This window comes from Antechinus flavipes, chromosome 2 (genome assembly GCF_016432865.1).
Source record: "Antechinus flavipes isolate AdamAnt ecotype Samford, QLD, Australia chromosome 2, AdamAnt_v2, whole genome shotgun sequence".
Taxonomy (NCBI): Eukaryota; Metazoa; Chordata; class Mammalia; order Dasyuromorphia; family Dasyuridae; genus Antechinus; species Antechinus flavipes.
This window is the reverse complement of record NC_067399.1, coordinates 83,954,869-83,965,085: the sequence shown is the minus strand read 5'-3', so window position 1 is coordinate 83,965,085 and position 10,217 is coordinate 83,954,869. Positions and strand designations below refer to the sequence as shown.

Genomic DNA, 10,217 nt, shown 5'->3' with positions numbered 1-10,217 from the left:
AGATCTCACTGATTCCAGATCCACTATTCTATCCAAAATTCCACTTTTCTTCCTTCATGTAAAAATATCTGAGCCACAAGAAATATTGTATGCCTGGAGTCTCTGCTACTGGGGAAGCTGAGACTGGTGAGTTGCTTTGAATTCAAGAGTTCTCAGTTGTAGTAAAACTAAAGCTGATAGGATATCTACAATTAATCCTACCTACTATTAGTAGTAGAGGGCCTAAAGGGAATGAATAGGGAGAGAATAAGCATTTATAAAGCCTTAGTATGTGCTAAGTATTATTAAGTAGTTATTATCTCACAACACATAGTTAAATATTATCTCACTTGGTCCTAAGTGCTCCATTTTATAGTTGAGAAGATTGAAGTAGTTTAGGAGTGACTTGTCGGGGACCACACATCAAATAAATAAATAAATGATTGATAATTAGAGATACAGATGTAAAGATAAATAAATACAGACTCATAGAAAGACACAGATAGCTACAGATAAATACTTATGAATACATCTGTAGATGTAAATATCTATAGGTAATCCTTGTTGCCAAGCCCAATGATATGGTACTCTCCTCTTAAGAATGAAGATGAGGGTTCTGCCCTATGTGAGAGACCAGAGTAGAGTTGAGGGGAAGCCTCAATTCTCTAGAGTTTCCCCCTGGAGTGAGATCCAGGACACTCAGTTAAAATGAGTTACCTGATTCCCAATGGGAGAGCTCCTTCACTCTGTATCATCTGGTATGTATATTTTCCGATGTATTCTTTCTCTGATGTCTGTTTTGCTGTGATGAATAAGATGACTCTCATTAGGGAATCTTCATTGTAGAAGTGATATTAAGTAGGAAAGTGGTCAAGCTATGAATATAGAACTTTGGAGTCTTCTTTTCTCCTGCAAAATGACAAAGCAATGAAAAATTAGATGAAACCCAATTATACCCTCTAGAGTAGTAACAGTTGAGAGAACAGATTGTCCAGTAAGTCCAGTATTCTCTTTGTAGGGAAAGTAGCATGCACTGGGGGACCTTTCTACATAAACAGCCTCACTCCATCTCCATATTTCTACATATTTATAGACATGTGTATATACACACATATTTACACATATATTCTTTAGATACACCTCTATACCTAGAAATGTATATGTGTATGAGAGAGAGACAGAAGGAGAGAGATAAAAGAGGGAGAGATTTATATATCTATATCTATCAGGTAGAAGTTAGTTTGAAATGGACTTATCCATGTCATGGAAGACATTTAGAGTATCAGGTACAAATATCCTCAGTCATAGAAAAAAGGTTAACAAGCAATTTCATCAACGTATATATTGTTTCTACTGATACATGTGGAAACTCCATTAGTAAATGGTTTCTGAGAGTTGTAGCCAAAAATAAATAAAAATGATTACTCTGCGATCAAGCTTGTGTTGAATCTCTCAAAAATTAGGTGGTCCTTGGAAGGCAAACACTGAGTTCACCACTGACTGAGCTCATACCTGAAGTCCTTCCAGCTTTGTAGAATCTTCCAAAGCTTGGACTCCACTGGCAAAGACTTCCAGAACCCAAGGTCATCACCATGACAAGTCGAGATATCAGATGAAAGGATTTGTGGATCATATGAAATGAAGATAAGTAAAACAGAGCTGTTTGGCCCCCATCAGAATTTTGAGCAGGATTTCCTCTATTGAAATATATTTTATTCTACTGTATACTCATTACTCCAGTTTAACTGTCTGTTTCATCATATTCCATAAATAGGCAGATAGGGGAAATGAAAACAACCATTCTAATGCTTACAAAGCTCAATATAATTTAATTCAACATTTATTAAGTGCTTAATTTGGAAAGGTACAGAACTTGTTTCTGGAGATACATAGATAAAAGGCAACAGTCTTTTCTTTCCAATAAGTTATAAAATAATAATAGTGTTGAAGATGACGAACAGTGCATTTAGCACGAGGGCTAGAGTTAAGAAGACCAGAGAATTCAAATCCATTCTCAGACATTTAATTCTATGTAATCTTAAGCAAGTCACATTTTCTATTTTCCTCAGTTTTCTTGTCTATAAAATGGGAATAATAAAAATAGTACTTCTTTCCCAGAGTTGTTATAAGGATCAAGTCAAATAATTATTTTAAAGTATTTAGCACAGCCTTTGGCCTGTAATAAGTACTATATAAATGTTAATTATTATTATTAATTGTAATGACTAATAGTATTTTAAAGTTTTCAAAATGCATAAATGATATTTATTTCATAAAAAATGAAAAATTTTAAGCACAAAATTCCTAATAACTCATTAACAGATTTCTTAAAACATAAAAGTTTTGTTTTTCATAAATAAAAACTCATTTTTTAAATATACCAGCATTACTCATTACTTTTGTTATTCTCTCCCAGGAAGACCTGTGAGATGTCTGGGTGGATTTTTACTTTTACTTCAGTCTATATCTTTTGTATAGCAATTCAAGTTCAGGTCTTCTAACCAACCAGTTCATGATTTAGGTTTTCAGGTTTTTTTGAAGATACTTTCCATAGTCATGTCCTCCTTCAAAATAGAGACATTTTCAAAAACCATCTCTTGTGATCCCTCAGGACCCAAGATCTCCCAATCTCTTGTACTCCTTAAATTGCCATCACAGCTAGAAATGTCTGTTTTATACAACTGCTTCTTGATCACCTGTGCTTACAGAAAGGAACATAATACAGAAGGGTCAGAGATTCTTTCTCAGACTTACCTCAAAAAGCTTATCTGCTCAGTGTCACCTATATGTGTAACTGTCATTGTTGACAGAGGAGAGTGAGAAGGGAATGGATGTATAAGAAAGTCCAATGGAAAACTGGCAGAATCCCAAGTGAAATATATTCAAGAGAAGGATGGAAAGACAAAAACTTGATTCTCTCCTCTTTTTTAAACATAAAAGAAGATTCTATATGAAGTTATGAATCTCTATTTTTGCCACTTGCCATTTTTATAAATATATAATAAATTCTTCATATTACTTTCAAAACTATCCATCATGTCTATGTTCCTTCTGTGCATTTTAAAGATATTAAAATGCATTTCTTTTATTTTTTGACCTCAATATTGTCAACTCTATCCCATCTCCAATTAAATATTGATAGACTTGCATCAAATAGTCAAAGTAAAAAAAAGAAAGAAAGAAAGAAAGAAAGAATCTACACAATGGCTCTCTCCAAACACTTATGTCTCTCTACTTCACGTCTTTGATAGGAAATGGCCAATATGCTTCATCATACATGTTCTAGAGACAAGTTTGATCATTGCATTGATCAGACTTCTTGATTCTTTCTAAGTTGTTTTGCCTTACCCTGCGGATATCCTTATGTAAATTGTCCTGGTTCTGTTTACTTCACTCTCCCTTAGTTCATACTACCTATGATTGGAATGCAATAATATTGCATTATTCTAATATTAGGCAGCTAAGTGATACAGTGATTATTAGTAGAGGAATACTATTGTTAGAATCAGAAAGACATCTTCCTGAGTTAAAATCTGGTCTCAGAATCCTAGCCCTTTCAAATGCTGTGACCTTGGAAAAGTTACCTAACCTTGTTCTCTTCAGTTTCTTCATCTGTAAAGTGAGCTAGAAAAGGAAATGGCAAACAACTCCTATATCTCTGCCAAGAAAACCCCAAAAAGAAATCGTGAAAAATTAGACATGCTTGAAAATGACTAATACATGTACTTATATATCACAATTTGTTTAGCTATTCCCAATAGTTTATAAAACAATCAGCCTCTCTTTTAAATTCTTGTTGCTCTCTTTAAGATTACTTCATTTTGCTTGTATTCCCTCTCTGATATTATGTTATGTCCTAACCACTTGCTTCATCCTTGCTTTTTCCCATTTGATATATGTTATACAAGAAAACTATTTATGTGTGTGTGTGTGTGTGCTTTGTGTTCAATTTAGATAAAGTTAATCTTATGCTTACTCCCTACATTCTCTCTTAAGTTTGTATACTCTTCTCATATACCACATTTATAAGAAATGATTTAGTTTCTTTCAATTACTCAAATAATTTCTCTAAGTTTTTCATGTTTGTATTTCAGGGTTCCTACTCTGTGCTGGACTTTTCATTAGAAATATCTGAAAGAAAGAAATACCTGAATATGGGACTATATTCAGTGTTGTAGGAGGTTATTTTTAATTGTAAGCCCATCTTTACTGTTTTTCAAAATACTCCACTGTAATATATCCACTTATTTATAGTAAAAGCAGCCAGTACTTAACATGATTCTAACTATATTTCCTTGATACTTATTGCCATTTTCTTGGATTCTTGTAGGATTTTTTTCCAAATGTGGGGCCTCTGGATTTTTGCTCTAACATTCTTGTGACTTTTACATTTGGGGTTCCTTTCAGAAAGTTCCTTGATTTTGCCTGGTAAAAGTCAAAGTTTTTGTTATAACTATTATAGAATGCTATAATAATATAAGAAAGGGATGTATCAGTATTATGTCAACTAGAGAACAATGATTGATAGAGGTCAGAATTTTTTGATCAATAATATAAAAATTAGAATGGATTAGGGGAATTTTGTAGACTATCACATAGGCTATCTGCATATATTAATTCATGTAAGCATTTTGATTACTATATGTGATAATCAATTCATTAATTTGAGATAATTTCTGCTCCTGATTTTTATGACCCAAAAGGGGCAGATTGTATTTATGATTTCCTGAAATAAAGTGTCCAAGGTTTTTTATAGGATAGTTTTCAGAGAATTCGATAATTTATTGACCTGTTTTTCAGATCAGTTATTTTCAATTTATTATTTTTAATATTTCTTGCTGCATCATGAAGTTATTTATTTCTGATTTGCCTATTCTCATTTTCAGGGATTTCATTTCTTAGATGTTTCCAATATTTTCTATAAAAGTTATTTATTTAATTTTAAATTTTTTTTACTTCTTGCTTCATTGCATTTGGTGTTCATCTTATCCTTATAGAAAATTCATCTTTCTTCTTTGAGTTACTGCCTCTAGTATACAGTTTTTGTGAGGAAATCTCTAGATCAACAATTACTACTCTATTTCTTTCTTTGATTTACTTTTCAGGTTTAGTTTGTGAGTGAATGACAGCATCAAGTGAAGTCCAAGCTCTTTCTGTCCCCCACTGTTCTTTTGATTGTGGTGCAAGGTCCTGCTTATTCTTGCCCCAGATTACTTGGGATCATCTATTGATTTCTTTCTCCTAAGATTTGATCCTCTTGGATATTTTTAGGTTAGAATTTTGGATCTTTAGGGCCCTCTTTGCCCTCATATGGCAGTATTAAGATTCCCAGAGTTGCTGAGCTTGGATATCTGATTTGAACAATTAATTACCGTGCTGATCAGCATCTCCCTGGTAGCTGCGTTGCTGCTATATGTTGTCTCTCTCCCACTACCCAATGGTCCTCTCAATAGAGCTCTCTGCTCTTTGTGGTTCTATAAGTAAAGTCTTGTAGTCCTATCTCTGGCCATATAATGGAAGAGTTCCTGATCCATTGCCTGTGAACTTTGCCTAACATTTTATCCAGTAATAGGGTAGATGAAGCCAATTACTGTATTTTATTATTCAATTCCTTCATCATTCTTTGGTCTGCTATGAACTTGAGGTTTTTGCTGGAGTAAGAACATGGGAGCAGTGACTTCCTATCCAAATTTGAAATGTTATCTCATTTGATCCTCACAATAATGCTTAGAAGTCAGTTATCATTATTCTCCATTTTACAATATCGGAATCCAAGACTGACAAAGGTGCTGACTGTCCCAGTATTGCACAGCTAGTAATTATCTGAAACAGGATTAGAGGTCAGGTCTTCCTGGCTCCAGACCCAGCACTCGTGACTACTACAACAAATTTAGGGAAATTAGAGTAACTAGAGATCATTTCCAGCTGGGAAAATCTAGGAAGGCTACATGGAGAAAAGGAAATTTGATTTTTACCTTAAAAGAAAATGAAGATATAGAAGGAACACAATGCAGCAACTACAGAAAGACTGCAAACACAGAGATAGAAGAGAACATACTAACATTAGGGAATATAGAGTGTTCTAGCAGCATGTAACACACAGGATGTGAAAGGGAGAGAAGTGAGGTAGAAGACTAGAAATGTTTAATGTAGCCAGATTGTGGAGGCCTTTAAATGCCAGGCTAAGGAGTTTTCATTTTATCCTGTTGGCAAGAGAAAGCCACTGAAGGTTTTTGGGCAAAGAAATGAAAATTTCACACCTCTGCATTAGAAAGATTATTTTGGCAGCAGGGCATAGAATAGACTGGCAAGGGAAAAGAATATAAGGTACATTCTCCTGCTTATTTGCTCCCTCTGGTGCAAGATGGGAGGAATTTCAGAAATACAGGACACACATAAGGGCTAATACTGACTAGCCTTGAGGTCAACTCACATCAGTAGTTTCAGGCATTGAATAATAAAAGCAATCAGAATATACTTCTAAATTCCTTGCACATCACACACAGACTCTTTAATGACCCACAGGAGAATTATATTCTCCCTGTATCTGAAAAATGGAAATCATTTCATCAGGATTTGTTCCTAGGGTAATAAACAGAAGAAAATCTAGACTCACAAGTAAAAGGGAAACATAGTCACTGGAAGATTCAAGAGCAAAATTCTTCAATATTAAGTATCCAAAATGAAGCTTCTTAGCATTATTTCATCCATCCGCAAGGTTTTGCAAACAACTCCCTTGTCTAAGCTCAGATCGAGGTGGCTGGCACTGTGTCCTCAAAGCTTATGCCAGGGGAAAATGAGATTTGTCAGTCAAGAAAAATTTATTAAGAACTTACTAGGGGTCAGACAATGTGGTTGAATATTAAGAATGTGAACAAACAAACAAACAAAAACAAAGGTAGCAATCCAGTTTCCACAACGAGCTCATATTTTAATGTAGATAGCAAATTGTAAGTAACTAGAAGGTAATCTCAAAAAGGAAGGCACGTTAAAATTGGAAGGGAGGAAGAAGGAAATAAGGAAGGGAAGAAAAGAGGGAGGAAGAAAGAAGGAAGGGAAAAAAGGAGAGAGAGAGGAAGGGAAGAAGGAAAAAAGGAAAGAAGGATGGAAGGAAGGAAGGAAGGAAGGAAAGATAGAAAGAAGGAAAGAAGGAAGGAAGGAAGGAAAAATGGAAGGAAGGAAGGAAGAAAGGATGAAAGGAAGGAAAGATGGAAGGAAGGAAGGATGGAAGGAAGGATAAAAGAAAGGAAGGAAGGAAGGAAGAAAGGAAGGAAGGAAGGGAAAGAAGGAAAGGTGGGGGAAGGAAAAGGGGGGAAAAGGGAAAATCTTTGTGTTTTCTTGCTTTGTTTTATTAATCTTTCATTGCTTTCTGTTAAAAATCTCTATGTCTAAAATAAGAAGAAAGAAAAAGTTAGAACCCCTCCTCAGAGATAGTTTTATGTATATGTATGTGTGTGGAATACACATAGATTATAAATATATATTTTATTTTGTGTGATTTTAGTTGAGAAACTTATGCATTAAATGGGGGTAATATATACTATTATACTGTATAATATAGTATGCAGTATGCAGTATATAATATATACTATATATGCTATATTTCTAATGTAAATATAAATGAACATTTCCTTTCCTTTTTCTTTCTGTCTGTTTGTCTTTTATGTTTTTTTTTTTTTTAATTTAAAATGTTTTGGCATTTCCCCATGGACTTTGATTAATATTCATCCATTTTCCATTCATCCCCAGAGTCTGGAAAAAGTTGTGAACTCATAGGTAAAGCACCCATTTGAAAAATTCTCCTTTCTACTTTCAATATGTAGGAAAATGAAAAATGTATTTTTATTGATTTAGGCCTAAGAATTGATATAAAGTTAAAGTTTTAGTTTGTGTTCCACATGATATAAATAGTAGAACTTGTTAAAAAAAAAAAAAAAGTATGGAGACCTCAGAGCTTAGATGTGACTAAGACTCTTTTCTATAAAGCCAAACCCTCACCTTTGAATTGCTGTAATTTTCAAAGGCATGCATCCCTGAGTGTTAACAATTGCACACTTTATGTCAGCTGTGGAGTCAAAGCTACAGCCCCTTCCTCAGACCTGGAGGAATGTGATCGGACCTGGAGGCACTCTGAGGCCTTTTGGTATCTATGTCCTTGCCCGAGAAAGACTAAGGAACAACAATCACACACTATAATTTCATCTCAATAGACTTGGATTTAAATGTATATTTTACTTAGAAAGCTTTCATAGTGACATGTCACTGAATTACCACAAAAGGTACTTATTTAGACACTATTTGATATCAAGTGATTAAGGAGGACCAAAAAGATCATAATGCCTTTAATATATGTGGATATTTATTTTAAAAAAGAATAATTTATTGTGCTAGATCTGTGTTATAGTCAACTCCTAAATAATTCTACCAATGTACCAAACTCTTCTCTTCAACTTACAAACTTAAGAGAATTGCCTTAGAACACTGAGAATTTAAATGATTTGTCCTGAGTCAGTTCTTCCCAGATTAAAGGGAAACTCTTTATCTAATATCTAATATTAATTCTTATAAGATCAAATCATTTTTAATGGAAAGGACTTTAGAGATGCCTAATCCAAATCTCTCTTTTTCTAAGTGAAGAGATTGAGACCTATTTTGTCACTTGAGCAATTTAAAACAATTTTATGAGGTTAATAACATTATCTCCATTTTACATATTTCAGAGGTAAGATTCAATCCTGGCCCTTTCAAACTCAAAAGCCAGTCCCTATTCACTAAGCCATCCTATCCCTCTTACTTAGAAAATGCATTGTGCTATAATACATATACACAGGAAGTATGTTGATCCAGGCATGTCAAACTTTTATAATCACCTTGACCACCAATTTCACTCAGACCCCAGGAGGAAGACAGCCAAGGATCCTGAGCCTAAGAGCCACAGGAATAACAATATGCCCCAGACCACTTGTTCTGCTTTTACCTCAGCCCCGACAAACATCATGCAGAGAAAAAAGCCTTGTGAAAACATGATCTGGCTACTACTTCTACAAATATCACAGTCCTGACTCTTCAGTAACCAATTTTTTTTAAAGACTAGAAAAATGATTCAACACCAGAAACAGATCTGGTTTTGCAATGGAAATGACATTGGAAAAAAAGGAAATGACATTGAAGATGAATTGTCATCTTTGCTTTGATTATAGAACATTTTCAAATGACTTGCAGCTAAAATCTTCTTTGTATGTTCTCTTTCCCTTTAGAATATGAAAAGGAGGAATTACCTTGCTTTTCTAATCATATCCCATCTTCTGCAGTGTTTAATAAATGCTTTTTTCATGCATTCATTTGTTCATTTGTACTTCAGTGTATCCATATTGTTATCAATGTACATAGTTTCTTCATTGGTTTAGAATTTATTGTACCCCAATAATGCCTCATTTAATGTGATGCATGTCTACATTTTTCCATAAAGCCCATAAAAATGCTGCTAATCCACTGAAGAACTTCCTTTAGAAAAAGAAAAGGAAAAGAAAAATATTATGTGGCTACCAGAGCAGCATCCAGGCTGTCTTTTACCTCATGCTTTGTTCTTGTTAAACACCCATCCCACCCCTTATTTTGATAGTACATTTCATTAGTGATGTCTTTTATACCTTTTCTCATATGCAAGTCATTATTGACAACATGTTACAACCTACTTCCACCCACCATGCATCTGTCTACATTGCTCTTTGGATCACCTGCAATTCGTATTCCTCTGAGATGGTGATATTACATGAATCACAACCAAATAATATCACTGGAAAAATTGTGGTGTAAAAAAAATTGGGATTGTTGCAAAAAACAGCTATTTTACACTGAATCTAGCTCATGTCCATCTGTAGTGTTTACCCTACCTATTCATATTAATAAACTAGCTCAATAACTCTATACAATAATATGCATTATTCATCTAAATTTTTCTTATATGAATTGCTAGATTGATATCTATTGATATCAACTAGGAAGAGTCCCTGGAGTATTCCAACATTCAGTGTAAATTAGGGAAATTCACTCACAAACCAGGAATGTTAATAGACTGTCACCATTTAGATGAAAATTTTCAGTTCTAGTTTGCCTTCATACTGGACAGCCTCCATGGAGTTTTGATGAACATCTCCCTTTCCATTTTATGCCTCACCTAATACTGATCATCAGAGGATTACTAATGAGTTGTTTTTTTTTTAATCATAGCATTGATT

General features: G+C 34.1%; 1 long non-coding RNA gene across 1 annotated transcript; it reads right to left on the bottom strand.

Moving 5' to 3' along the window:
* Window positions 1-696: 696 nt before the first annotated feature.
* Window positions 697-1,484, bottom strand: LOC127548015 (uncharacterized). Its single transcript, XR_007950305.1, has 2 exons — window positions 1,405-1,484; window positions 697-888 (listed from the first exon to the last, which is right to left on the bottom strand). It is a non-coding gene; the product is annotated as an uncharacterized LOC127548015 (long non-coding RNA).
* Window positions 1,485-10,217: the final 8,733 nt, after the last annotated feature.